Source organism: Podarcis bocagei (genome assembly GCF_964188305.1).
Source record: "Podarcis bocagei genome assembly, chromosome: 7".
Lineage (NCBI taxonomy): Eukaryota > Metazoa > Chordata > Lepidosauria > Squamata > Lacertidae > Podarcis > Podarcis bocagei.
In genome coordinates this window covers 80,504,946-80,529,647 of record NC_138132.1, presented here as the reverse complement: position 1 = coordinate 80,529,647, position 24,702 = coordinate 80,504,946, and the positions used below count along the sequence as shown (strand labels likewise).

At 48.8% G+C, this 24,702-nt stretch overlaps 1 protein-coding gene across 2 annotated transcripts in view; it reads right to left on the bottom strand.

Annotated features, from left to right (window-relative positions):
- The window catches only part of IGSF21 (immunoglobin superfamily member 21), a 231,286-nt gene that overhangs the window by 111,686 nt on the left and 94,898 nt on the right, over nucleotides 1-24,702 (bottom strand). Inside the window, exon 1 of one of the 2 annotated variants that reach the window (XM_081203123.1) lies at nucleotides 2,410-2,706. The exons of the other annotated variant lie outside the window; for it this stretch is intronic. The gene's annotated coding sequence lies outside the window, so the exon portion shown is untranslated. Of the gene's footprint in view, nucleotides 1-2,409; nucleotides 2,707-24,702 lie in introns of those variants that run through there. 2 annotated transcript variants of the gene reach the window in all.

The window sequence follows — 24,702 nt, the reverse complement described above, 5'->3', positions numbered from 1 at the left end:
CAGAAGGTTGGCGGTTCGAATCCCCGCAACGGGGTGAGCTCCTGTTACTTGGTCCCTACTCGTGCCAACCTAGCAGTTCGAAAGCACGTCAAAGTGCAAGTAGATAAATAGGTACCACTCTGGTGGGAAGGTAAACGGTGTTTCCATGCACTGCTCTGGTTCGCCAGAAGCAGCTTAGTCTTGCTGGCCACATGACCCGGAAGCTGTACGCCGGCTCCCTTGGCCAATAAAACAAGATGAGCGCCGCAACCCCAGAGTCGTCTGCGACTGGACCTAATGGTCAGGGGTCCCTTTACCTTTACCTTATATTGCAGTGCTTTGACCATCTGCTAATGCAGTAACATTACCCCCCCTTTCTCTTCTCCTGTGTGAGCTAAGCCAATCAGGGATCCTGCAAATTGGGTGCTGGTGCCATTGAGCCAATCACGTCAGGTTGGGAGGCAACACCATGAAGCATATTCAGAGAAAGGGCAAAGCTTCCTGCCCTCACGGCATGGGTGGCCATATTGCCATTTTTTTTATCCTTTTGCCCATGTTTGCAGGGAGGGGGTGGGTTAATTTGTTTTTGCAATCACTGCTCTTCTTTCAGCTCAGCTCTCGTTACAGACTAAATCAGGGGTCTGCAAACTTTTTCAGCAGGGGGCCAGTCCACTGTCCTTCAGACCTTGTGAGGGGCCGGACTATATTTTGAAGGGGAAAAAATGAATGAATTCCTGTGCCCCACAAATAACCCAGAGATGCATTTTAAATAAAAGGGCACATTCTACTCATGTAAAAACATGCTGATTCTGGGACTTTCCCTGGGCCAGATTTAGAAGGCGATTGGGCCGGATCTGGCCCCCGGGCCTTAGTTTGCCAACCCATGGGCTAAATGGTCAGAATTTGGGAGCTTTCAGGGGATGGGAAAACTTCACCTGAGGTCAAATCCACAACGGGCTACAACTATCCCAGTTTACAGGGGCATCCTCTTGCAAATTTGCAAACACTCACTTGCTGCGTTTATACAACAAAAACACCCTTCTCGCTTTCTTTTTTTAGAAGGAAGAGGAGGTGGGACAGATTTATCCATCCTACCTACAATTTCAGTATGACGTCCAATGTGAGCTGATGGACAGATCCTCTCTTGGTTCTTGGGAATGAAGGATGGGGATGGAGGGGTTTTGTCAGTTTTGATAGTTGTCAGCTCCTGGCTTGGTGTCGCAATTGACATATGCTAGCCATGAAACTGACGTCTTGATCAAAAAATATAAAGCTGGAGTGGGGGGATGGCGTGCAGAGGACATTTCTTTCCCCGAACACCGCCGAAAATCCTTTAATTGGCAGCACCCACCTGAGAGAAGTGGCAAACATGAAAACGGATTTCACGCCAGCTCAAATTATCTACCCGTCTTCTGGCTAGGCCCTTCAAATGTGATGGGCCCCTTTCGACGGTGCAAAAACAAACAAACAGGTGTCTGCAACTATGGCCTTTGGCATGGAACAACGCATGGAAAAAACTCAATTTCTGGGAAGTAAAGAGGCACAACAGATCCACAGAGAGAATAACAGGAGGGCATCCAAAAGGATCACAGAAGACAAATCTTAAATTCTCAGACGTTTCCTAGACAAAGTTTCAGCTTCCTGCTCTGTTTCCAAGGGCACAATAGTTTATATCTGTATCTCTATCTACACCTATACTTATGTTTATAGAATCAGAGTTGAAAGGGAGCCTAAGGATAATCTAGTCCAACTCCCTGCAATGCAGGAATACTCAGCTGTCCCATAATGGGATTATTATTATTATTATTATTATTATTATTATTATTATTATGCCAGACCGGATAGGTCAGTGGCTTGAACCAGCATGCTCTCCTTATATTCTTAATTAAGTATCATTTTCAGACTGGAAGCAGGGAATACTGATCATATCTGCTATGCTGATTTCCATTCCAGACATGGGACGGATAAGATCAAGGCTTTCCCATCTCATTTTCATTTTCGCCAGAATTCTCCAACATCCCAGCTTTTGTCAAACAAGCACAGGTCAGTCTCAGGGAATGTGTGTGTTCAGATTCCATTGCCTCTTTCTCCTTTCTAGCGTTCCATTCGCCGCTGGGAGAAACAAATCACAGCCAGTCTTCCCTGACCCATCTCAGCACAGCTTGGAAATGGGATGGCGATTTTCGCTTGCCCGGCACAAGCAAAACAGATCAAAACTCATCTCCCCACCCCCACAAGCAAACTCTCCGCAGCCGCCCTCTAAAGTGCTGCCCCCCCCTTCTATCCCTCTCCATGTTCTACAAAACCAATTACAGACTGGAAATAGCTGTAATAAACTTGATATCCCACTCATGGCCCAATCCCACCGATGCTGAAAGAATGTGTAATAGCTGCTGGGACACACAAGGGGAAGCAAGAACGACAACTCACAGCGGTTTCATCACTCAGGTTGTTTAAATTGTGCCCTGTGCATCTCCTGGCCTCTGCCCCCCTCCTGTTGCTGCAAAACAGGACGGAGTGTACAGCCAAGCACTTTGAGACGCTGTGCAGTGACTCGGCACCTCAGCTGGGGCAAAAAGACAAAACGGGTAACACAATCTGATGCTGGAGGGCTACTAGACTGAAGCTGTTGGGCGCTGTGAGGAACAAGACATTGGAGTAGATGAACTGTTTATCTGATCCTGTTGGACCCTTCTGACGTCCAGTGTGTCAGGGGTGTGTGTGTGTGTGTGTGTGTGTGTGTGAGAGAGAGAGAGAGAGAGAGAGAGAGAGAGAGAGAGAGAGAGAGAAATAAGGATGAGGGAAGGTTAACAACAGGAAGATTTAAAGGAACTATTGGAAAGACTATTCAAGGCAGCAGAGATATGAGATGATCAGAGCCCCCTCCCCGAATTTGAAGCATGGGAAGTCCCAACAAAAAAATTATAATTTAGGCAGAATATTTGGACTATTTGATATGTATTTGTATAATTTGGAACATTCAATGTGATTTGATTGGATTAGAGGATTCGTCCCAGCAGAAAACATCATTAATGCTAAATTTCTGCCATCAGACAAGGACCTAAACAGAGTTGTGATAACATTCAGAGACTGGCACACAACCAAACTAGTTTCAGACAATAAAGACAAGCTACAAAGGGTTGGATTGCAGGTGACTCGCCTATTCGAAGTGTCCGGTACTCCCACCCCTCTCATCGAAACAATCAAGACTGATAAGATAAAAATAAAGCCGACAATGTCTATGACGGACGAGAACTATAAAATGCTTTAACTAGAGGCAGACAAGGCCCCAAACCAGCTGGCTAAAAGACCAAAAACCCTATCCCCAAACCATGTATCAGATGAAAGCTCCAACATAGAGAAGGAAAACCGCTTCATAGCAACTATTGATTTGATTGGATTGTTAAAATGGGAAACTTAATAAAAAAGATTTTTTAAAAAAGAAAATAAGGACGAGGGTCATGATCATAAAACACATGATCATAGGATCATAGAATTGTCTTCTTCTTCTTTGCTGATCACTCATAGCTGAGTAAGATTGTCTTCCATAAACGCGGTTTTGGGTTTGGGATGGGTTTTTGGAAAACGCCTGTGCATGAATTTGTTTTGTGTGTGTAGATCAGTGCACGCTTACCAACGCATAGTCTTCGCAGTAAGGCTCTATTCCAGGGGTCAGCAAGGTTTACCTCGCCTGAGCCGGTTCACTCCAGCAGAGATCCCTCCGTGGGCTGGATTGCGTGCCCACCCATGATTTTCGGCGCCTGCTCAGACGCGATTTTTGGTGCCATGAAAGTGAGTCCCCGTGCCACACTGTGCCAGTTTAGCACAGCGAGTGGGAACTCACTGAGCAGGCAGCTGAGTTCAAAGGGCAGCTTGTGGACCACTTAAACCACCCCTGTGGGCTGCTTGTGGCCCATGGGTCTTAGGCTGCCGACCCCTGCTCCATTCCAATGGCATCACGACGACCTGTAGATTTTTATCTGCTGCTGCCTTCATCCGCCTTCACAGCCGTGGTAACATACTGTTTGTTATCTTCCGCCTGCTCTGCCGCTGAGGATTTCTTGGATCATTCTTTGTCTAACTCCTCTCCTTTGACCTTTCTGCCTTGGGTGACCCTGTGTAGATTTGGAAGGGACCCCCGAGGTCTAGCCCCCTGCAATGCAGAATTCTCAGCTAAAGCATCCATGACAAATGGCCTTCCAACCTCTGCTTAAAAACCTCCAAGGAAGGAGAGTCCACAATGTGTCTCTCCCATGAAGAAACATTGCAGCATTTGGGACTTTCTAGTCTGGAGAATAGGCAGGTAAGAGGCAACATGGTAGAAGTTTATAACATTGTGCCTGGCATGGAGAAAATGGAGAACCAAAGGTCCCATCCCCACCTCTCTCATAATGCTAGAATGTGGGCATCCATTGAAGCTGCATGGTGGACTGAGAAAAGAAAGGGCATCTTGATGCAGTGCGTAGTTAAACGATGGAACTCACTTCCAAAGGAGGCAGTGATGGTGACTAACTGGAATGGCTTTAAAAGAGGATTAGAGATATTCATGGAGAAGGCAGCTATCTCTGGCTAGCAGTAATGCTTCTGAATACCAGTTGCCGGAAACCACAGACAGGGAGAGTTGCTCTTGTGCCCGAATCCTGCTTGCTAGTTTCTCACACGAATTTGGTTGGCCACTGTGATAACAAGAGGCTGGATTAGATGGGCCATAGGTCTGACCCAGCAGATCTCTTCCCATATGAACCTACCCGGTCCCTGAGATCATCTTCTGAGGCCCTCTTTTGTGTGCCTCATGCTCGAGAGGTCTGGAGGGTGGCAACACAAGAACGGGGCCTTCTCTGCAGTGGCTCCCCATCTGTGGAATGCTCTCCCCAGGGAAGTTTGCCTGGTGTCTTCATTATACACCTTTAGGCGCCAGGCAAAAATATTCCTTTTTAACCAGGCCTTTGGTTGATCTTATTGACATCCAACACCATTTTAGAATGTGGATTTATTGGGGGGGGGCAGTTATTGGGTTACTGCTTTTGGTTTGATTTTATATGTTGTGGACTTGTTGTGAACCGCTCTGAGAACTCCGGGTATAGGGCGGTTTATAAGTTGAATTGATGATGATGATGATGTGTACACACTATCCATATTTAAGGCATACCCCCCAAAGAATCCTGGGAGCTATAGTTTACTCCCCAGAAAGCTGCAATCCTGAACACTGTTAACAAAGTACAGTTACCTTGGGGGGGGGGGTTGGAGTGAAAATCTCCTTTAAATGTGCTTTAAATGTATGTCTTGTATGCAAGATAATTAATCTGGGATCTTAGGGCAGGATTTGCTGCTGTTTTAGGAGTTTTCTGTAAGCAAAAAAACAAAACCCTGCACCCTCCCCATCCAAATTGCCCGTGATGGAGCAGAACAGTGTGCCATATGATCAGTTTCCCATTCCGTGTCCTTAACATCTGCTTGAACAACCAAGCGACTTTCAGGAAATAGATCATCCTTAAGCAAACAGTTTTAGACAACACAGGCTCCCGTCCAACTATCTTTCCTATCACGGGCAATTACCAAGACATTTTAAGGCGATGTGGAAGCCTGCTCTGCCAGGGCTGACTCCTGAAGCTGGAGAGCTGGGCATATGACGTGGTCCTCTAGACCAGTGTTTCCCAAATGTTTTTGGGCAACGGCACACCTGTTAGCCGGAAAAAAATCTCGCGGCACACCACCATTAAAGCCCCGCCCCCGTGACGTCAGCGCGCAGCGTCACGCCGGGAGGGACGCACAGAAATGAAAGTTTTTTCCCTCCCCCTTGCCGGGGTGGGAGGAGGCAGCAGAGCGAGGGCAGCTGAGGCGGCGGCGGCAGCTGAGGCGGCGGCGGCTGCGATAGCGGGCGGAGGAGGAGCCGTCGCCGGGAGTTGCTGCTGCTGCTGTTGCTGCTGCTGCCCGGACATGCCGGCCTCCTCCTCCTCCGCTGTCTCGCGCGCCTCCCTTTTGCGCGCGCTGCCCCGCCGCTCGGCACCACCACCGCGGAGCCGCCCCGGCTCGACGCGGATCCTCGCCGCCGCCGCCGCCTCTCGCCGCCGCCTCTCGCCCGCCTCCCTCCCACGGCACACCAGCCGGTGTCTCACGGCACAGTAGTGTGCCGCGGAACACCGGTTGGGAAACACTGCTCTAGACCAGTGTTTTCCAACCTTTTTTGGGCAAAGGCACACTTGTTTGATGAAAAAAATCTCGAGGCACACCACCATTACAGCCCCGTGATGTCAGCGCGCAGCGTCACGCCGGGAGAGACGCACGAAAGTGTAAGTTTCAATTTTTTCCCCTCCCCCTTGCCGGGGAACCTCCAAGCTTTGGGGGTGGTGGGGGAGGAGGCAGCAAAGCGAGGCAGGAAGGAGAGCGCGGCTTGGCTGGGTGAGCTTTGGCAGGGAATGAGAGCCGCGAGGCGGGCGCTGTGGATGGAGGCGCTGCCCGCCGAGCTCGCAGGCAGCCAGGCAGGCAGACGGCGAGAGCCCCGTGCTGGGCGGCCTCTCCTCGCTGCCGCCGCCCCGCCTCTCGCCGCCCGACTCGCCCGCCTCCCTCCAGGCAACATCTCGCGGCACACCAGGCAACATCTCGCGGCACACTAGTGTGCCGCGGAACAGTGGTTGGGAAACACTGCTCTAGACCATGGATGAGGAACTGCAGGCCTGGTTGTCAAATGGAGTCCTCCAGGCCTCTCCATTTGGCCCCCAGGACTTTGCTCATCCACACCCCCTCCTGCCCCTGCTGTGCACCCTCCTTGCCTGTTTTTACCTAGCTGGAAATGTGCCCTTGAGCTCTGAACATGCTTCTTGCTCACCTGCATGAAGGACTGATCAGCCTTCATGGGAGGTGTTCTAACGGTGCTTGGATGGGCCTGTTAGCTGCTCCAGCGAGTGGTAGTATGATTTGTGTATGTGAATGTCTGAGAGAACATGAGAAGGGAAGTCTGTATTATCTCTTCCTTCTGAGTACTATTGGAAGTTAGTTTCACTTCTGTGTGTGTTACAGTTCTGTACTGGTGTTCAGAGAGCACAGATGTACTGATGGAGTATCTGTATAAAGGTAAAGGGACCCCTGACCATTAGGTCCAGTCGTGACCGACTCTGGGGTTGCGGCTCTCATCTCGCTTTATTGGCCGAGGGAGCCAGCGTACAGCTTCCAGGTCATGTGGCCAGCATGACTAAGCCGCTTCTGGCAAACCAGAGCAGCGCACGCAAACACCATTTACCTTCCTGCCGGAGCGGTACCTATTTATCTACTTGCACTTTGACGTGCTTTCGAACTGCTAGGTTGTGCTAGGCTGTGACTCCTGCATTGCAGGGGCTCAGACTAGAAGACCTCTAGGGTGCCTTCCAGCTCTGTAATTCTAGTATGCTATGATCGGGGTGTGTCCAACTGGTTTATGCAATCCCTGATAGTAGGGTCTTTATTTAAAAATTATTTTTATTGATTTTTTCATGTATACTTCTAACAATATATCTTTAACAATTTTCCATATTTCGACCCTCCTCCCCTGGACTTCCCCCATACTCCCGTTTTGTTTTATTTCCATATTATTCAGCCTGTGTATTATTTCCCCAAAATTTTCTCAATACATATAGTCTTATTTTTTTGTTGTATACAGTTGTGATTGCTTACTCAAACCCTGCCAATGAGTCCATTCCTTTCTGTTGCCTCTTCATATATGTTGTGAATGGGAAGCATTCACAATGCTACTGGTTTCTTAACAAAGGTCTTTTTAAACATTTTTTTTCAATTCATTATATATCATTTCCCAATAATTTCTAATCTTTTTGCATTCCCACCACATATTATAGAATGCCCAATCTTTTTCTTTACATTTCCAACAACTTTTTGATCCCTTTTTATACATTTTGACTACTTTCTCTGGTGTTACATACCATCTTTGCATCATTTTCATATAATTCTCTTTCAATAAGATACAATCTGTAAATTTTAGGTTCAGCTTCCACATCTTTTCCCAATCTTCAAGTTGTATATAATGACCTAAATCCTGAGCTCACTTTATTTGTGCTGACTTTACCACCTGATAGTAGGGTCTGATTCTTCAGGACCTCGGAGAGCTCCAAGGATGTCCAGGTGTTCGCTGTAGGAACATCTGAAACGACTTTCTTTTCTTTTCTTTTTTCATAATAATATTTATTCAGAAGCAACTTTCTACTGAGTCAGATCCTTGGTTCTTCCAGCTCAGTATTGTCTACACTGACAGGCAGAGGCCATGCAGGGTTTCATTGAGTAGGTAGCTCCCCATCCTATCTGGAGATGAAATTGGGTTGAACCTGGGACTTTCTGCATGCAAAGCAGGTCCTCTAAGCCAGTGTTCCCCAACCTTGGGCCTCCAGCTGTTTTTGGACTACAACTCCCATCATCCCTCGCTAGCAAGGATGATGGGAATTGTAGTCCAAAAACAGCTGGAGGCCCAAGGTTGGGGAACACTGCTCTAAGCCACTGAGTTGTGGCCTCTTCTCCTGAGAAGTCAGCATGTGTAGCATGTTTTCATCTGAAGAGACGGACCCACCTCTCAGAATCCTCACCCCACGAGCTCAAGGCTGAAAGTGTTTCTAGCTAAAAGTCAGCTAAATCCTCCCTGGAAAAAAACATCACATACAACCACCCCCTTTCATGGAACAGGAAAATGCCTCTGGACTCTGCTACCTTGACAGGACTTGGATGGAGATCTCGCCTGCAAAGAGAGCCGTGTGCATTTACAGTGGTTGCTATGCAATAAATAAATAAGTAAATAAAATTGGGGAAAGTGCCAGGAGTGGAGGGGGGGGAGAGGGAGAACCTCCTTTCATCGCCTCCCCACTGACTCCGGCAAACAGGCTTCCTAGGAACAAATAGAGCATTCAATTTGTTTTTCCAGGAGCAAGCTGTTTCCATCTCTCGGCAGAAATAATTAAGGATAAAACGCAGCATCCTACCTTTCCGCTCGCTGACTATCCCTGCTGCAGAAGAAATGTGGAAACACAGAACTGGAAGGGGACCCAATGGGTCATCTAGCCCAACCCCTGCAATGCAAAGCCTGAGCTAGAAGCAGGGGAAGCATTCTTTCAACCTGAAAACTGCATTCCCTGATTGCCAGCCTTCCAGGGGTATGTACCATTGGCAAAGAGGGGCCAGAGGCAAAACCAGGGGTGACAAAACAGTACTCAAAGCTATGGTTTTCCCAGTAGTGATGCATGGAAGTGAGAGCTGGACCATAAAGAAGACTGATCGCTGAAGAATTGTTGCTTTTGAATTATGGTGCTGGATGAGACTCTTGAGAGTCCCATGGACTGCAAGAAGATCAAACCTCTCCATTCTAAAGGAAATCAGCCCTGAGTGTTCACTGGAAGGACAGATCCTGAAGCTGAGGTTCCAATACTTTGGCCACCTCAGGAGAAGAGAAGACTCCCTGGAAAAGATGTTGGGAAAGATGGAGGGCACAAGGAGAAGGGGATGAGTCTGACCAAACTGCAGGAGGCAGTGGAAGACAGGAGTGCCTGGCGTGCTCTGGTCCATAGGGTCATGAAGAGTCGGACACAACTAAACGACTAAAGAACAACAAGTTTGTATAGTGCATGGGTAGGTAAACTAAGGCCCGGGGGCTGGATCTGGCCCAATTGGCTTCTAAATCCGGCCCGCGGACAGTCTGGGAATCAGTGTGTTTTTACATGAGTAGAATGTGTCCTTTTATTTAAAATGCATCTCTGGGTTATTTGTGGGGCATAGGAATTTGTTCATTTCCCCCAAAAAATATAGTCCACCCCCCCACAAGGTCTGAGGGACAGTGGACCGGCCCACAGCTGAAAAAGTTTGCTGACCCCTGGTATAGTGGGTTAAGAGACCTGGGGTGTGTGTGTCAATGTGCCCCTTTGGTTTTAGGTAGTACAGTCATATCTCAGGTTACAGCCGCTTCAGGTTGTGTTTTTTTGGGTTGCAGACCGTTGAAACCCAGACGTACCGGAACTTGTTACTTCCAGGTTTAGGCAGTCACACATGCGTAGAAGTGCTAAATCGCGCTTTGTGCATGTGCAGAAGTGCCGAATCACAACCCTCGCATGCACAGACACGCAGATGTGCATTGCGAACGCTGCAGGTTGCGAACGTGCATCCCGCACAGATCACATTCACAACCTGAGCGTCCACTGTATATGAGAAGATGAGTCCGGGATACCAATTTTGACAGCCCTCTAGCAGCTGTGGTGCCTCATTTACGAGAAGTAATGTATTTAGCATTAACTCTGGAAGTGTAAACTTGATTCTGACCTCCTAGAGTAAAATACATAACGGGAGGCTTAGTTTTACAAATCTACGGTGTGGCCTCACTTGGCATAATGCTGTGTGCAGTTCTGGTTGCCTCCTCTCAAAAGGGATATTGTGGAATTGTACAAGGTTCTGAAAAGGGCAAAGGAAATATCAAAGGGATGGAGGGACTCCCCTAGGAAGGAAGGTTGCTCTGTTTGGGGCTTCTTAAAGGTAAAGGTAAAGGGACCCCTGACCATTAGGTCCAGTCGTGGCCGACTCTGGGGTTGCAGCACTCATCTCGCCTTATCGGCCGAGGGAGCTGGCATACAGCTTCCGGGTCATGTGGCCAGCAGGACTAAGCTGCTTCTGGCGAACCAGAGCAGCGCACGGAAATGCCGTTTACCTTCCCGCTGGAGCGCTACCTATTTATCTACTTGCACTTTGACGTGCTTTTGATCTGCTAGGTGGGCAGGAGCAGGGACCGAGCAACAGGAGCTCACCCCATTGCAGGGATTTGAACCGCCGACCTTCTGATCGGCAAGCCCTAGGCTCTGTGGTTTAGACCACAGGGCCACCCACATCTTAGCTTAGAGTAAAAGCGAGTTAGAGGCAACATGCCAGTAGTATATGAAATTATGGAATGGAGAAAATGGAGAGAGAGAAGTTTTTCTCCCTCTCTCATGGTGCTAAAACATGTGGGCATGCAATGAAGCTGAATGTTGGACAGATAAAATAAAGGAGTTAAACTGTGGAACTCCCTCCCACAGGACTGGCCACCAACTTAGATGGCTACTAGCCATGATGGCTCTGCTCTGCCTCTACCATCGAGGACAGCAATGCTTCTGAATACCAGTTGTTGGACACCACAGGAGAAGAGAGGGATCTTGTGCTCAAATCCTGCTTGGGGGTCTCCCGCAGGCCTCTGGTTGGCTACTGAGAAACCAGAATGCTGCGCTAGATGGGTCATTGGCCTGATCCTGCAGGCTCTTGTGATGTTCCGTTTCCCTCCTTCCTGCCCTCGAAGGAAACCAGCCAGCCAGCCTACCTGCCAATCACCCCACAACTTTCACAAAGCCATGGCACTGTAATCACTCACCCTCCCAATTGCTGTGGCTTTCCGGGGGGCGCAAGGGTGGGCGAGGCTCCTGCTGCCCAGCTGAATTAGAGATGGCTCCTCTCAAGCCACCCTTGGCGTGACCGCCACCCCCGCCCCTCTGCCCCCAGACATCGCGGGAAGTCGCCGGGCAGGGTTTTAACGTCTCATTTTCTTAACGGGAACTGGCAGGCGGGACCCCAGCAGGGACTCCGGCTTGTCAGAGTCAATCAGACTGGCTTGGGGAAGTGCGGAGAGCATCTGTAATTCATCAACCCCAAGCCTGTCCCGGGTGACGGGTTTTTCACTCATCGGAGCACAGTGCTTTCCTCCGGACGAGGATCGAGCTGACAGCCGCGGTGGCGGAAAGAGCATCATTGCCACCAGGGACGGCTGCTAATTAGTCTACAAGATCTTTACACCCCCAACCCCACGCACACACACAACCAGCCTTGCATACAGAGGAGGTTCAGTAAGCTGGCTTCCCAGAGCATTCTGGGGGGTGAAAGAGATCCAACATGGCTCCTTCAAGACATCCCGTGAAAAGTGCCACCAAGGAAGCGCATTGGTCCATACCAATGGTGATCTTCCTGTTGCTAATGCAAAAGAAATATTTGTTTATGGCACTTGGATCCTGTCTTTCTCCTTCAAGGAACTCAAGGTTGCATATGTGGTTCTCTGCCTCATTTCATCCTCACAACAGCCTTGTGAGGTCGGTTAAGCTGAGAGATATGGTAACTGGCCCACAGTCTCTCAGTGAGCTACATGTAGAGACTACAACCCCAGTCTTCCAGGTCCTGGTTCAACACTCTAACCACTACGCCACACCAACCTCTGGTATGTGACCCAGATGCAGCCCTCGTGACCTCCTGATCCGGCCCTCAAAACTCCCTCCAGGCCTTGCCACCTCTCCCTTTGCCATGACACTCAAGAGCCATTCTTCACCATTAACTGGATTTGGCTTAGTAGCAGGAAGTACAGTTGTACCTTGGGAGTCGAACAGAATCCATTCCGGAAGTCCGTTTAACTTCCAAAATGTTTGGAAACCAAAGTGTAGCTTCTGATTGGCTTCAGGAAGCTCCTGCAACCAATCAGAAGCCCCGTCAGATGTTCAGGTTCCAAAGAACGTTCGCAAACTGGAACACTCACTTCCGGATTTGCAGTGTTTGGGAACCAAAATGTCTGAGTACCAAGGCATTCAGGATCCAAGTTATGACTGTATGCTTATAGCCACATTCTAAAGGTAAAGGTACCCCTGACCGTTCTGGGGTTGCGCGCTCATCTCGCTCTATAGGCCAAGGGAGCCAGCGTTTGTCCACAGACAGCTTCCGGGTCATGTGGCCAGGATGACTAAGCCACTTCTGGCGAACCAGAGCAGCACATGGAAATGCCATTTACCTTCCCACCAGAGTGGTACCTATTAATCTACTTGCACATACTAGAAGGATTTAAAAGAGGCAAACAAATGCTTGGTACAAGAGAGGATGGCATATTGTCCTTACAGAAAAACAAATTGAGACTGGCAAGAGGAAGAAAGCATAAAGCAGGAGAATAGCGGAGCTTCATTTCATTCACAATTTCTCCAGAAAACCAAAGACCAGTAGCACAGGTTCAAACTAACTTGTGGGTCACTTAATAACAACATGTATTGTGGGTGTATACTGTTATAAGTAGGGTGGTGCTGTGGGTTAAACCACAGAGCCTAGGGCTTACTGATCAGAAGGTTGGCAATTCTAATCCCCGCGGCAGGGTGAGCTTCCATTGCTCGGTCCCTGCTCCTGCCCACCTAGCAGTTCGAAAGCACCTCATAGTGCAAGTAGATAAATAGGTACCGCTCCGGTGGGAAGGTAAACGGCGTTTCCGTGTACTGTTCTGGTTCGCCAGAAGCAGCTTAGCCTTGCTGGCCACATGGCCCAGAAGCTGTATGCCAGCTCCCTCGGCCGGTAAAGTGAGATGGGTGCCGCAACCCCAGAGTCTTCCAAGACTGGACCTAATGGTCAGGGGTCCCTTTACCCTTACTGTTATAAGTGGCACATGTATAGAAATGCCGATTTTCAAAATGGATTTTGGGGGGTCTCTGGGGAAACTGAAGGAAGAAAAAATAATAAATAAATCAACCCCAGAGCCTCAGTGACATCCGTGTTCCTCTTACCCACCAGGTCTCATTAAAAGTCACAGAGAGGAGACCCTGATAAACACAAAACATCACCTCCTGCCACAACCTCTCCACTAAAAGTCCCTCCCTGCAGGGTCTCCAGAGCTAAAAAATGTACAACACTCTCTGTTCCATGCTCATCATATTGTCCTCACAGTGCTAGCCATACTGCGAAGCCAAAACCTCGCCACTGCCTAGTTTGCTCTGTATCAACATCTTTGCAGGCGTCTGGGCAGAAAGTTGAAGGAGGAGTTTTGTTTTGCTCTCCTGGCACTATAAGAGAATAAATTTCCTTCCATCCCAGCAAACTGGCAAAGCCCTGCTGGCAGCCATACCGATCAGGTCTCCGGTGAACCTCTCAATCCAGCTGCCATCTGAAGCCAACTAACAGCTCAGTGGCTCCATGTTTTTTGGGCAGGATGCTGCCAATTCAGCAGTAAAACTACAGTCGCATCACAAGCTAAATGGTGTGGCATCTAAGGAAGGGTAGGAAGTCCCAACACAGCCTTCCCCAAGAGGGTGCCCTTCAAATCTCTTGGACTCCAACTGGTGGGAGGGCCATCACTGAAGTAGACCACCACTTGCCTTTACTGCCCTCGGCTGCCTCCACTGAAACTCTGCCTTCTTTTGATAAAGCGGTTCCAATAATTGCTGGACCCCAACTCCCACTCTCCCTTACTAATTGACCATGTTGTCTTGGGGCTGGTGGGAGTTGGAGTCCGCATTTCCTGACTAAACCATCACTTGCCTTTACTGCCCCTTGCTACCTCCCATCAGTGGTGTAGCGTGGGTTGCTGGTCCCCAGGGCCATGAGGAGGGGGCGGGTGGGAGAGAGGGAAATGGATGCATGTGCATTCAACTACCTAATGGCCATCACCCAGGTGATCACCCAGCCACAGAGATAAGAAAAGAAGAGTCATTCAGTCATCCGGAGAGGTTACTTCCTGGTTTGCATAGCAAATCTGTTTTCAACAGAGCCAAGTGACAACAGTGCGCAGCGCTGGGTGTTGAAATTCTGTGCCCCCTAACAATTTTGCACCTGGGGCAACCGCTTCTGTGTGCCCTCCATGCTACGCCACTGACTTCCATCACAACTCTTTCTCCTTTTAATGCAGGGGCAGGGAACTGTAGACTTCCAGATGTGGCTGGATTCCAGCTCCCATCCTCCATGCCACAGGCTATGTTGGTTAGGGACTAGATGGACCATTGGTTTCACTTGGGGGAAGGCAGCGTCCTACTTTCTTACATGGCTCATCCTCCTGCTCTCTCAACAGTTGAAACAGCTGCTTGTGAAGACTGATTACAAGCGATATGCCTGCTGATGATGTTAAACAGCCATTTGCTCACCGACTCGGTATTTTCAGCCCCTGCAAGACCCTGACGTTCATGGCACTAAATAAGCAGGTAAATAGATGGTGGTAAATAAGCAGGAGCTCCAAACCAGCCTGGAACCAAGACAAAGCACTAGAGGAAATGAGAACAACATAGCTGTCAACTTTTCCCTTTTCTTGCGAGGAATCCTATTTGGAATAAGGGAATTTCCCTTAAAAAAAGGGAAACGTTGACAACTATGGAGAACAAAGGTGTAAAGATGAAACCTGGGGCTGGATTGCACCTGAACCTAAGAACATGAAAAGTCTCTGCTGGATCAGGCCAGCGGCTAATCTGGACCAGCTTCCTGTTCTCACAGTGGCTAACTACCATATTTTTGGCTCTATAAGACTCACTTTTTCCCTCCTAAAAGGTAAGGGGGAATGTGTGTATGTCTTATGGAGCGAATGCAGGCTGCGTAGCTATCCCAGAAGGCAGAACAGCAAGAGGGATTGCTGCTTTCACTGCGCAGCGATCCCTCTTGCTGTTCTGGCTTCTGAGATTCAGAATATTTTTTCTTCTTCTTTTCCTCCTCCAAAAACTAGGTGCGTCTTGTGGTCTGGTGAGTCTTATAGAGCAAAAAATACGGTATATGCTCCAAAGGGAAGCCCATAAGCAGGAACCAAGCACAATAACACTCTCCCTTCCTGCCGTTTCCAGCAACTGGTGCACAGAAGCATCACTGGCCCCAACCATGGAGGCAGAGCATAGCCATCATGGCTAGTAGCCATCGATAGCCTTCATGAATTTGTCCAATCCTCTTTTAAAGGCATCCAGCCACCTGGGCTGAGAAGGAGGCTTACAAAAGCTCTGCCATCCCAGCGCACTTGGCAAAATCCCACAACTTCCTGCCTCCCCCAAATGTCAAAAAGGAGACAATGAGCGTGGGCGAGAGGACGAGGAGAAGGGTGACCTTGGGCGCAGCTGCACCAAGGAGAAAGGAGGCTGTGTCACTGGCATGGTCCCCACACACCCCTTGCCGGGGCTGGGGAGCCATCACTGCCAAAAGGAGGGAGACGCCAGGGGTCTGAGGAGGGAGAGAGGCAGAGCAGAAGGTTGGCTGACGGGGTATGGATTTCAAGCTGGTTCCGTCCTTGGCACCGGCTGATGAACCATCACGTGTTTCTCCCATTGTCAGAAAAAGAAGAGAGTGATTTCCTAAAGCTAATGCAATTTTAGGCTGCATCAACAGAAGTCTCCCAATCCAGGGAAGAAATAATACTGCTCTATTCTGCCTAGGGATGCGGGTGGCACTGTGGGTTAAACCACAGAGCCTATGGCTTGCTGATCAGAAGGTCGGCGGTTCAAATCCCCGCGACGGGGTGAGCTCCCGTTGCTTGGTCCCTGCTCCTGCCAACCTAGCAGTTCAAAAGCACGTCAAAGTGCAAGTAGATAAATAGGTACCACTCCGGTGGGAAGGAAACGACGTTTCCGTGCGCTGGTCTGGTTCGCCAGAAGCGGCTTAGTCATGCTGGCCACATGACCCGGAAGCTGTACGCCGGCTCCCTTGGCCAATAAAGTGAGATGAGCTCCGCAACCTCAGAGTCGGCCACGACTGAACCTAATGGTCAGGGGTCCCCTTTACCTTTTATATAAACATATAAGCAAAACGCATCATTTTGTGGTATCCCAGACACCCCACTTCCCCAGAGCAATCTGTAAGTCCACAACAAGATTGACTGTCGACAGGTCACCCACCCTGTCGAATCCCCCCACCCATCGCCTTGGAAGTTCAGAAACCACTGTGGTGCCTACTGAGCCGAACAGTGCAGCCAAGGCTTCTCCCACTCCCTCATGCTGACGGATGATGTATCCATCCCTTGTAAACAGGTAAGGAATGGCCGTTGTCAGACTCGCACGCAAATCCCCCCTGCCATATTTGTTGCCTGTCAGACTCTGGCCGCCGCGGAGGTGGCATGTGATACGTTACCGCCCACACCAAAGGTAAAAGAGGACCCATCCATCAGCTCCGCAAATGTGCCCTGATAAAAAGAACATCTGAGTCATGGAGGGCTGCAGGGGAAAAGTCCCAATGGCCTGATCCTGATTTCAGCCTGACATACCCATATATACGAGAGAGAGAGAGAGAGAGAGAGTTATAGTATACATAATAAGATAAGGGGAGCCTGCTGGATCCGGCCAGCATCCCATCTAGTCCAGCATTCTGTTCTCACAGTGTCAGGTGTGCATGCAGGAGCCGGGCCCTGTGACCAATAGGACCCTGCAGGACTGGGGCCTTCCTAAGTTTGTTCTGAAAAGGCAAGGCGCGGCCACACAGCTGAGGCCGACTGGTAACTCACAGCACCTGGTGGCAAGAGCCGGGAAGGGATGTAAGGTCAGTGTTTTCCCTTCGGCTCTTTGCCACAGCAACACGTTCCCTGCCTTGCTGCGTTTGACTCCTTGACTCCTTGATCCTCAGACCCCTGACTTTGTGACTCCTTGCTTCTTGATCCTTGGACCCCTGACTTCGTGACTCCTTGCTTCTTGATCCTTGGACCCCTGACTTCATGACTCCTTGCTTCTTGATCCTCAGACCCCTGACTTCGTGACTCCTTGCTTCTTGATCCTCAGACCCTTGACTTTGTGACTCCATGCTTCCTGACCCTCAGACTCTTGGCTTTCTGACTCCTGGCTTCTGGACTCTGTTCCTGCTCCCACCCCTCCATCTTGCCCCCGGTCCCAACGTCCTCAGCCAGGACTTCGATCGCCCATGAACTGGACCGTGACACACAGGGGCCAAACAGATGCCCCTTCCGGGAAGCCCATATGCAGGATCTGAGCGCAGGAGCACTCTCCCTATCTGTGGCTCCCAACAACTAGTGTTCAGAAGCACTGCTGCCCCCAACCTTGGAGGCAGACCATAGCCATCATGGCTTGTAGCCATTGGTAGCCCTCAGCTCCATGATTTGGTCTAATCCTCTTTTAAGGCCACAATTTTATCTGTGCACTGTTGTAAAGAAGGGCCTTCTTTTAGTGCAGGTGTTTAAATGCATAGCTACTGGGACCTATGCATTTTAACTTGTTCAAAATTATCTAGAGTTATGAGGGAGGAGGGAGGTGGCCAAGTTTACTCTTGATGTTAAATTGTTCAGGTTTGTTTTTATATTATTATTATTATATATCATAATCACACACACACACACACACACACACACACACACAAAATATCCCACCCACACAGAAACATTTAAAGACTATAGATTGTTGAATCAGGCAAAAAGGCCTGGTTGAAGAAGAATGTTTTCACCTGGCGCCTAAAGATACTCAATGAAGGTGTCCAGCAAGCCTTCCTAGGGAGAGCATCCCGCAAATGGGGGGCCACCACAGAAAAGGGCCTGTAATCAGTTTGCTGCCCTCTCAACCTCTCATGGAGGAGGCACATGAATAAGAGCTTCAGAAGATGACCGCAGGGTCTAGGTTGGTTCCTATGAGGAGAGGGGGTCCTTGAGGTATCGTAGTCACAAGCTGCTCATAGCTCAAAACCAGCACTTTGAATTGGGCCCAGAAACTAACTGACAGCCAGTGCAAATGAGCCAGCATTGGTGTAACAAGCCAAGTTACAGGGAACCAGGCAGAGGGCCTTCTTGGTAGTGGCTCCCACCCTGTTGTACGCCCTCCCACCAGATGTCAAGGAGAACAACAACTACCAGACTTTTAGAAGACATCTGAAGGCAGCTCTGTTTAGGGAAACTTTTAATGTTTGATGCATTACTGTATTTTAATATTTGGTTGGAAGTCGCCCAGAGTGGCTGGGGAAACCCAGTCAGATGGGCGGGGTATAAATAAATAAATAAATAAATAAATAAATAAATAATAATAATAATAATAATAATTTGTGCTCAAACCATCTAGCCCCCGTGAGCAACCTGGCCACTGAATTCTGCACCAGCTGGAGTTTCCGAACCATCTTCAGAGGCAGCCGTACGCATTATGTGTTGCAGTAATCTAACCTAGAGGTTACCAGAGTTTAGACAACAGGCTATCCTTGTCCAGATAGGGGCGCTGCTGGGCTACTAGACAAAGCTGATGGAAGGCACTCCATACCACCAAGGCCACCTAAGCCTCAAAAGACAGCTATGGATCCACATGTAGCCCCAAGCTGTGTACCAGTTCCTTCAGAGGGTGTGTAACCCCATCAAGAGCAGGATAAAGGTAAAGGGACCCCTGACCATTAGGCCCAGTCGTGGCCGACTCCGGGGTTGTGGTGCTCATCTCGCTTTATTGGCCGAGGGAGCCGGCGTACAGCTTCCGGGTCATGTGGCCAGCATGACTAAGCCGCTTCTGGCGAACCAGAGCAGCGCAAGGAAACGCCGTTTACCTTCCCGCCGCAGCGGTACCTATTTATCTACTTGCACTTTGATGTGCTTTTGAACTGCTAGGTTGGCAGGAGCAGGACTGAGCAACGGGAGCTCACCCCATTGCAGGGATTTGAACCACCGACCTTCTGATCAGCAAGTCCTAGGCTCTGTGGTGTAACCCACAGCACCACCCGGATACTTCCTTAAAAAAAGAAGACCAACTTTCCTCATTCCAAGATCACTTTTCACAATCCCCGACTTCCCTCTGCAGTGGCCTGTGGTGTCAGCAGCAGGGAAACTCGAAAACCCAAGTATCTCTGGGGGTTCAGGCTTGATAGAGCTGATGGAAGCAACTGGCACACCAGGGGACTGCTCCCCCCTATTTCCCCTGGGCTGAGCCACCAGAAAGCGTTCCTCCCATTCCATAGAAGCAGAAACTGCAAGATGAAGAGCAGCTCATCTCACCGCGGTGCTATCATGGAGATGCAGCGGCAGACGTTGTCGACGCCATCTCCCTTGTGCAAAAGGTGAGAGAGTTGTTAGATGGGCCTGTGCAGGAGGAACTGATAGACCGCCCTGCCCCCCCCCCCCGCCCGCAACTCTCCCTGGAATAAGGAGAGATTTCTGCAAGCCTCAGAATGCCAGTGAGACCGTGATAATGGAATATCTCGCTTCCCAGACTACAAAGGATTTTTTTAAAAAAAATATAAAGAAATAAAACCATTTTCTGAAAGAAAAAGAATATGGCATTGCTCTTCTCATTGGACCAAGAAAGAAAAGAGGATAGACTGGATAGATTGCTAGATAAGATGGGGAGATAGACAGGAAGGATAGACAGACTGGTGGATTTCATAAAATTTATAAACCACTTGATAGTAAAAAAAAAAGGGATTTACAAAAAGATAGATAGATGATAGATAGAGATGATAGATGATAGATTAGATAGATGACAGTTGGATAGATAGATATAGATAGATATAGGAAAGGAAAGGAAAGGAAAGGAAAGGAAAGGAAAGGAAGGAAGGAAGGAAGGAAGGAAGGAAGGAAGGAAGGAAGGAAGAGTGGGATGTAATCCATTGGGAACAGTCAAGTACAACATTCCTTATTTTGCTAGAGTGGACATGCAGTGGAATGTTTAGTCCAGCCAGTCGAAACTTCCTGTTCCTTCTGGCCTGGAGCATCCTTCCTTGCATGTGACTAGTGGGTGGGCCTGACCTTTCCAGACCTGGTAAAAGGCCAAGTCACGCTGCTACCTTCCCTCTTTTTGACCTTCCTGTTTGTCCTGTTCGGAAGGAAGGAAGGTGATAGATATAAGAAAGAAAGAAAGAAAGAAAGAAAGAAAGAAAGAAAGAAAGAAAGAAAGAAAGAAAGAAAGAATGGAAGGAAGGAAGGAAGGAAGGAAGGAAGGAAGGAAGGAAGGAAGGAAGGAAGGGCTGGCACTTTGTTTGGTTGCTACAGTATGGACACAAGAACCTAAGAAATGCCTCTTGATTTAGGCCAATCGTGGCCCATCTAATCCAGCCTCTTGTTCTCACACAGGCCAACCAGATGCCCTAAAGCAAAAGCCCCAAAGCAGGAGCTGAGCACAAACACCACCTTCCCTCCTGCAGTTTCCAGCAATTGTTACCCAGAAGCATTGCTGCTCCTGAGCATGGGCAGAGCATCCCTAATAAATAAATAAATTAGGTTCTGTTTGTTCTACATTACTTATATACCACTTAATCATAAACATCTCAGAGTGGTTTACACAGAACACAGGCAAGCCACAGGAAGGCAGGAGACGGGCCTGAGCTCAGTGGTCGATCATCTGCTTTGGATGCAGAAGGTCCTGAATTCAGTCCCCAGCAGCATCTCCAGGCAGGGCTGGAGAAGATCCTCTGCCTGGAATCCTGGAGAGCTACTCAGACAACGCTGAGCTGGATGGACCATTGGTCTGACTCTGAATAAGACAGCACTGCAGGGAAGGGAGGGTTGTAGAAGTTGGTGGGGGTTATTGCAGAAGCCAATCTTGAAACCACAGTGTAATAGACCTGAGGTGCATCCTGGCTGTTCCTTTCTGCTCTGGTTTCCGTCCACTGAAATGGCTGCCTCTCTCTCTCCAAAATATCCCTGAGTCACAAGCTTTCATTGTTCTTTTTATCGCTCCCCAGAACCACACCAAGGGAAACGTCATGCAGCCAGCAACAACAGCTCTGCTTATTCCCTCTCTTCATCTCTGGCTTCGCCTGATAAGACCAGCTGAGAAGAAAAGGACATTACAAGCAGGGAACAGAATGTATTTTTTTAAAAAAAGAAAAGAAAGCAACCACCTTCCTGGGATGGGGTCTCCATAGCAACCTCCAGCTGCCACCATCTCCGAGCTTAGTGGAACCAGTTCTGCTCACTCCATCTTGAAATAAAAAATTCCTTCCAGTAGCACCTTAAAGACCAACTAAGTTAGTTCTTGGTATGAGCTTTCGTGTGCATGCACACTTCTTCAGATACACTGAAACAGAAGTTGCCAGACCCTTCTATATAGTGAGAAGGTGGGGAGGGGTATTACTCAGAAGGGTGGTGGGAATGGGAGATTGGCAGATAGCTGAGATGAGCCTGTTGACGACTCTTAACAACTGTAATAGGTCTTACAGGAAAAGGCAAGGGGTGAGAAGGTGAGAATGGAAGTCCATCTTGAAAAGCACTGAAGATGGTGGAGAAATATCAGTGCCATCAGTATGTGTGAGGTGTGTACAGTTATGGTAGCCACGGAGCATGCTCAGATGAGTTTGACACGGGGTAACAAATTGAGCAATGAGCATCAGGTGAAGATCCCTGCCACCTCTGTACAACTCATAGAATTGTAGTATTGTAGAGTTCCGGAATTAAGATTGCCGGAAGAAATATCAACAACCTCAGATATGCAGGTGACACAACATTGATGGCAGACAGTGAGGAGGAATTAAAGAACCCTTTAATGAGGGTGAAAGAGGAGAGCGCCAAATATGGTTTGAAGCTCAACATCAAAAAAAAAAGATCAGGGCCAATGGTCCCATCACCTCCTGGCAAATAGAAGGGGAAGAAATGGAGGCAGTGAGAGATTTTACTTTCTTGGGCTCCATGATCACTGCAGATGGTAACAGCAGCCACAAAATTAAAAGATGCCTACTTCTTGGGAAAAAAGCGATGACAAACCTAGACAGCATCTTAAAAAGCAGAGACATCACCTTGCCAACAAAGGTCCGTATAGTTAAAGCTATGGTTTTCCCAGTAGTGATGTATGGAAGTGAGAGCTGGACCATAAAGAAGGCTGATCGCCGAAGAATTGATGCTTTTGAATTATGGTGCTGGAGGAGACTCTTGAGAGTCCCATGGACTGCAGGAATATCAAACCTATCCATTCTGAAGGAAATCAGCCCTGAGTGCTCACTGGAAGGACAGATCCTGAAGCTGAGACACCAATACTTTGGCCACCTCATGAGAAGAGAAGACTCCCTAGAAAAGATCCTCATGTTGGGAAAGATGGAAGGCAGAAGGAGAAGGGGACGACAGAGGACAAGATGGTTGGACAGTGTTCTTGAAGCTACCAGCATGAGTTTGACCAAACTGCGGGAGGCAGTGGAAGACAGGAGTGCTTGGCGTGCTCTGGTCCATGGGGTCACGAAGAGTCGGACACGACTAAACGACTAAACAGCAACAGAGTTCAAATGGATTCTCAGGTTTCCCAAATCTGGTGTTTTTGGACTACAGCTCCCATCATCCCTAGCTAGCAGGACTAGTGGTCAGGGATGATGGGAATTGTAGTCCAAAAACAGATGGAGCCCCAAGTTTGGGAAACTCTGATCTAGACCAACCCCCTGCAATGCAGGAACATGCAGTTGTCCCATATGGGGAACAAACTTGTGACCTTGGTGTTATCAGTACCATGCTTCAACCAACTGAGCTACCCAGCAATCAGGTAGGGAAAACAGTTTCACAGCATGTCAAGCCCCTAATGAGTTAAAGGTAAATGGACCCCTGACCATTAGGTCCAGTTGTGACCGACTCTGGGGTTGCGGCGCTCATCTCGCTTTATTGGCCAAGGGAGCTGGCCTACAGCTTCTGGGTCATGTGGCCAGCATGACTAAGCTGCTTCTGGCGAACCAGAGCAGTGCATGGAAACACCGTTTACCTTCCCACCAGAGTGGTACCTATTTATCTACTTGCACTTTGACGTGCTTTCAAACTGCTAGGTTGGCAGGAGCAGGGACTGAGCAACGGGAGCTCACCCCATCACGGGGATTTGAACCACCGACCTTCTGATCGGCAAGTCCTAGGCTCTGTTGTTTAACCCATAGCACCACCCATGTCCCTAATGAGTTACATAGCCTTAGAAAGATAGGAAGCTGCCTCATACTAAGGAAGACCCAATGGACCATCTAGCTCAGTGCTGTCCACACGGATTGGCGTCAGCTATCTTGGAACAAAACAGGTCTCTGTCACTGAGCTATGGTCCCCTTCGTCTTAAAACGAAGCAAGCTTCTGGTCCTCATAGTTTTGAACATAGGACTGGTTTCAACAGGAGCATAGGAAGCTCCATTGATGGTAATAGCATCCACATTGACTGGTAGTATCTCTCTGGGATATCAGGCTGGTTCATCTCCCAGCCCTACCTAGAGATGTTACAATTGAGGATTGAATCAGGGACCTTCTGCGTGCAAAGCAGGTGCCCTAACAATTGACCTACCACCCTTCTCCTGAGCTCTACAGAATCACAAGATACCAGCCTGAGGGCATCTGGGAGAACCATGGGTTCACCATCCCTAAAACCAGTGTGTTGTAGTGGTTAAGAGCAGTAGATTCGTAATCTGGTGAACCGAGTTCGCGTCTCCACCCCTCTACATGCAGCTGCTGGGTGACCTTCGGCTAGTCACACTTCTCTGAAGTCTCTCAGCCCCACTCACCTCACAGAGTGTTGGTTGTGGGGGAGGAAGGGAGAGGAGATTGTTAGCCGCTTTGAGACTCCTTAGGGTAGTGATAAAGCAGGATATCAAATCCAAACTACTACTCTTCTTCTTCTTCTTCTTCTTCTTCTTCTTCTTCTTCTTCTTCTTCTTCTTCTAAACTGGACCATCACTTGTCTTTGTTGCCCCCAGCTACCTCCATCACAGCTCTACCTTCTTCTAAAGCGGTGATAGGTAACTCTGTGTGGTGTCTCTGGATACTGCTGAACTAAAATCCCCATCATTATCCCTGACACCATTGGCCATGCTGGCGCTGGCGCTGCTGGAATCCCAGGCCAAACAATATCTGGAGGGCCCCAGATGTTCCACATCCCTGACTGAGGAAAAACTGGGTCCTATCCTCCCCTCGGAGTTGAAAAGAAGCGAAAGTGTCACCAGGCATGCAGCTATTCCGCACACCTGTTCCTCTCCTCTCACCAGCAAGTCCTGTCAGAATCATTTACAGATCGTATAAATATAATTTCCACAGTCTCTGCAATCTCCAAAACATTTCAGCAGGCAGGACCGCTCAGCTTTGAAGAGGAGGAGATGGAAACTTGTATCTTCGGTGTGTCTTTCTGTGTGCATTTT